The following is a 5,283-nucleotide window of genomic DNA, read 5'->3' on the forward strand; positions in this document are numbered from 1 at the left end:
AATGGAGGAAAAAACTTAAAGTGAGATGAAATCCAAAGGGAAGGGACCCCCTCCCAGCACACACACACACACTCAGAAGTGTTACCTCTTCCCTGCCCCTCCAAAAACACACATAAGGAATAACTGGGAAGGTCCTGGTGGCGGTAACCATAGTTGGTGGCCTGGTGACCGGGCGGCAAGAAGCACTATTACAAAGTTTAGAAGACATGACACGACCTCATGGGGCCAGAGGAGAGAACCAGTGACTGGACAGGTACAGTACCAAAACACAACACCTTGGGTCAGTGCCACGAGGGATCTTCACTCAAGTCTAACACAGATATCCCATCCAGGCAACCTCACTGAGCCGAAAAACAGTTCCTCAGAACCAGCGTCTGCAGGGTACATGAAGGTCGGAGCCAGGACAGTCCTGAGGGGGATGCCAATCACAAGAGCTCTTGTGCCAATCACAAGAGCAACAGAAATGACAGACAGATCCCTAGAGTACGGATTCCTCCTGCTGGGGTTTGCTGGCTCGGAGTAACGGGTCACTTGAAGTGCCCTTCGGAGGGGTCCCTTTTAAACAGCTTCGATCCACGGTTTTATTGGAGTTGGATCTTTTGGCCTCTTTGGCTATCTACTTATCAATCAGGTCCTGTCTCTTCAAAACTAGGTGTTTTCCTTTCCAATATTTGAGCATCTGAAGGGCTTGCAGAGTGCTGACAATGTCCCCAGGATTCACAGCTGTCTCCTGGCTAATTTCTTTGATAGAAATCTCTTTGCCTTGGAAGTTATGCAGGAAACGAAAAAGCACTTCTTCCAGTAACTGCGGTAGCTTATGAGCCCCAGATCTGAGAGTGGACGTTCTGGGGAGCCAACTTTTTCTTCCACTTTGGAAAGCAAATAACTGACATCAATGAGCATCTTGCCATAGCCCTGTCTCAGGTACTGAGGCATGATAAGGATACAGGATACACTGTGGTGGAGGAATGAATTCTTTTCCTCGGAAAACTATCCAATCAGGTGACCACCAGTGTTGTCTGCTTCTGTCATAACATAGAACAGGAAGGGTTCTACATCATAATATAATGTCTTGTGGTCCAGAAACACCTTGACCAACAGGCACAGTTTTGGGCAGTAGATCTTGTTTTTCTTGCCATCCACTTCAAACACAGAGATTGAACCTTTGCATTATGTCTCATCTCCGGGTGGGTGTTTCCACACACGCTTAGCCATGTGTCAGTGGAGTATTGTCTGGCTCTTCATGTATTTTATTTTATTTTATTTTATTTATTTTATTTATTTATGTTTTTGCCGTACACGGGCCTCTCACTGCTGTGGCCCCTCCCGTTGTGGAGCACAGGCTCCGGACGCGCAGGCTCAGCGGCCATGGCTCACGGGCCCAGCTGCTCCGCGGCATGTGGGATCTTCCCAGACTGGGGCACGAACCCGTGTCCCCTGCATCGGCAGGCGGACTCTCAACCAGTGAGCCACCAGGGAAGCCCTCTTCATGTATTTTAAACAGAATTCACACATGTAAAGACATCCCAGTCGTGCACATTCCTCAGGATAGGGAGAATGGTACCAAGTATCAAGCTCATAGCAACAAAAAGCAATCGTTTTCATCACGTTGCTCCCCTCTGTGATTTGGCCTTGCAGCCTTAACTTCTCCAGACCCTCTGAAGCCCAGGCTTGTGCTCTTCCGAAAAGATCCAAGTCATACTCGCTAGTCAGGTTTTCCAGGAGAGGTTCCCAAGTGTTCCCATAGGTCTGCCTGTGTTCCATATATTTCTCTCTCTATTCTTTGCTCAGCCCAGAATTTCTTTTCTTCCTGAGTTCAGCAACCTTTTCCTTATATCGCAACTGCCTCTCGGTTGGTGCCTGGTTGCACGCCTGTTGTTGCCATTTTGCCTGTGGGACAGCATCCTTTCTTCTCTCTGCTTATCCTGGCTCTGTGCTCTCACCTTGCATTTATCAGCTGAGAGGTTATGATAGAGTGGGCATCCTGATGTAGAGAAACGTCTCTCGTGTTTTCCTGTAAGATGTCCTAGGGAGCTACAGCCTGCTGTAGGACCGTTCAAACTGAAATTGTAGCTTTCATGGAAGTGGCAGCGCTTGGGGCGATGAGAGAGATCACTGCCCGAGTCCTTGAGGGACACGTCCTTGGCAGTGCTCTCATCGTGAGACACGTTGGGGCTGGAGATGTCTATATCAGACTCAGAAGAAGGGGTATTTCCAGCTGACGTTCGAGGTGGAGGCTCATCGTGATCAGCTGTATTTTTAGTTTCTCTATCTGAAAAGTCAACCACTTGCTCACTTTCTGAGCCGGATGAACGAGTCTGCTGAAGCGAGTATTTTTTCGGAGTCACTGGGGTAGGCTGCTGCTGACTACGCGTCACTCTCCTGGTAGAATAAGCAGGCTCCTCGGTGCCGAAAGACTGCAAATTTCCAACAGGACTGGAATCTTGGGAAATCTGACTTAGCCGGGCTGAGGAGCGGGTGACTTGGGCAGATGGCCAGGATGTGCCATCCCTCTCTGAACTGTCTGTGTGCTCGAGATCTGTAGAAAAATCGGAATCTTCGGTTCCATCTGAACTACTGCCTGCATTCCTCTTCCTTTGCGGCACTGCCGGCGGCTGCGGCCCACCGGTTCCGATTCGGGCAGCGGCGGCAGCAGCAGTAGGAAGGGTGGCTCCGGCGGGCTCCGTGGTGGCCTCTGTAGCGTCCCAATCCTGCGGACGATCCCAAGTGCCTCCTGCTTCACAGCGTCTAGAGCCTTCTCCTGTTGCAATTCTTCTGCACAAGTGGAATTGCTGGATCAACGGTAATTCTATTTTTAAGTTTTTGAGGATTATATTTAACATCGTTGTATAAAACAATACTTATACACAGTTCAAAATTCAAAAAGTACAAGAAGAAAACCACGAAGAGCAGTTTTTAACGCCTTCTCTCTCCAAGCAATCCAGTTCATTTCCAGACAGACAACTACTGTTATGAGGTCCTCAGACATGCCTCTCATCTGGAGGTATTCAATACATAGATATTATATTTGCAACTATTTACATGGTGTTTACATTGTATCGGGTATCGTGAGGAATCTAGAGATGATTTAAAGTACGCAGAATGGTCTTCCTTGGTGGCGCAGTGGTTGAGAGTCCGCCTGCCAATGCAGGGGACACGGGTTCGTGCCCCGGTCCGGGAGGATCCCACATGCCGCGGAGCAGCTGGGCCCGTGGGCCATGGCCCCTGGGCCTGCACATCTGGAGCCTGTGCTCTGCAGCGGGAGAGGCCACAACAGTGAGAGGCCCGTGTACCGCAAAAAAAAAAAAAAAAAAAAGGTATGCAGAAGGACGTGCATAGATTACATGCAAATACTGTGCCATCTTATAAAACGGATTTGAGCTTCTGTGGATTTTGGTATCCAGTGGAATCCTGGAACAGACTCCCCACAGCTACTGAGGGACAGTTGTATTTGCTTTGTCTTTTCTTTTTCCAGAAATATATCCTTCTGTTGTAACTACTAGAGCACGCAGGACCACTTCCTCTCACCCTATCCAGGGATGACACCATCTTGAGTGTGGTGTACATTTTCCACTCAGGGCACCCATGGAACCTTTAGGGTTCCTTGGACCATACTTTGAAAATACGGATCTAGTCCACCTCTCTCCATTTCAGAAATGAAGAGACTGGAATTTAGGGAAGGGGGGGGGTGTTTCTCAGCATCTCAGAGCGATAGCATAGCTGACCTTGGAGCACACTCACATTTCTGACCCAGGCCAGGCCTGTGCTTTGGGCCACATGCACTGATGCCACATGGTCCTTGGTGGCTCTCAGGGATGGAGGGACATTCTGGAGTTTCATGCTCTTGTGTTTCACAGCTGCACCCAGTGTGACCTCTCAAACACAGACTCTGAAATCCCTGGCCAACGGTCTGCCTTAAGTGAATATCAGATACCCTGCACCAATTGTAAAAGTCAGACCTCAGAGAAATTGTCTCGTGACCCTCCCGTGTCTTGTATGGGGCGAGAATTGGTCCCTATAACCTGGTAGCATGCCACAGAGGAAGATTATCAGCATTTTCTGGATGCTTCCAGCTGGAATGAATGCCAAGAACTTGGATGCAAAGAACAGATTCATCTTTCCACCCTCCAGATGGAGTGTGCTCATTAATGTTAATTACTGGGCTGGCACATGTCCCTTCCAGTCCCGTTTCCCAGGGAGGACATGACACCCGGGAGTGATGCGACACTGAGCTCAGCTGCTGTTCCCTGGGAGCTGAGGAGCCGGCCTTCCCAGGGGCCAGCTCAGTGGTCCCCAACAGAGTTGGCCCATCCTTCAGCATGGCGCCTGCGCAAGCCAGATGCTCCACGTGCCACGCTCTTGGGGCGGCTGGAGGTGGGCTTTCTTGAGTCCAGGGTTCTGATCTGGGCAAGTGAATGACCCTGAAGGGGAATGGCTTCTGGGCTGACCCAGCACACTTGTTGAAGTGAGCGGCTTTAGGGGTGGGGTGTAGAAAATCCAAATGGAAAAGAGTCCTGCCAGATGCCATGGGAAAGTCACAGGACAAAGTGACCAGTCCAAATATAAGCCCTGGAAACAAGTATCTCAGTCAGGGTTTTAGGAAAAAAACAAGCAATAGGGCAGCCACAATTCAAAGGGTACACAAATAGAGGATTTACATACAAATGTGTGTACTACCCCGGGCTGGGGGTGGGGTGCTCAAGACCTTACTCTCTGGGCTGACATATTTCTTTATTTCTGTACATATGTGTGTCTTACCTGCTAGGGCTACCATAACAAAATACCACCGACTGTGTGGTTTAAACAACAGAAATTAAGTTTCTCACAATTCTGGAGGTGAGAAGTCCCAGATCAAGATCTGGCAGGTTTGGTTTTTGGTGAGAGCTTTTCTCCCTGGCTTGCAGACAAGCCTCCTTCTTGCTGTGTCCTCACATGGCCTTTCTTCAATGTACTGGGTGAGCCATAAATTTCGTTCGGGTTTTTCTGTAACATCTTAAGGAAAACCCGAACAAACTTTTTGGCCAGCCCAATATGAGCACGGAAAGAGGGAGAGAGACATTGCCCTCTCTTCCTCTTCTTATAAGACCACCAATCCTATCAGACGAAGACCCCATCTTTATTCCCTCGTTTGACATTAATTACCTCCTAAATGCCTTATCTCCAACACACTGGGAGTCAGGGCTTCAACATATGAATTTTGGGGGGACACACAATTCAGTCCATAGCAGTGTGTCAGTTCCTCAAGGGCAGGGTCCAAGTCTGCCCAAGGAGCACTGCCAGCCT

The 5,283-nt window shown here is 49.2% G+C and overlaps 1 pseudogene across 1 annotated transcript; it reads right to left on the bottom strand.

Moving 5' to 3' along the window:
- Positions 1-597: 597 nt before the first annotated feature.
- LOC309802238 (histone acetyltransferase KAT7-like) lies at positions 598-4,321 on the bottom strand (annotated as a pseudogene). The gene is made up of 3 exons: positions 4,211-4,321; positions 1,474-2,711; positions 598-1,233 (listed from the first exon to the last, which is right to left on the bottom strand). The product of its transcript is annotated as a histone acetyltransferase KAT7-like (transcript).
- Positions 4,322-5,283: the final 962 nt, after the last annotated feature.

This window comes from Mesoplodon mirus, assembly GCF_964341445.2.
Source record: "Mesoplodon mirus genome assembly, chromosome: 4".
Classification (NCBI taxonomy): domain Eukaryota; kingdom Metazoa; phylum Chordata; class Mammalia; order Artiodactyla; family Ziphiidae; genus Mesoplodon; species Mesoplodon mirus.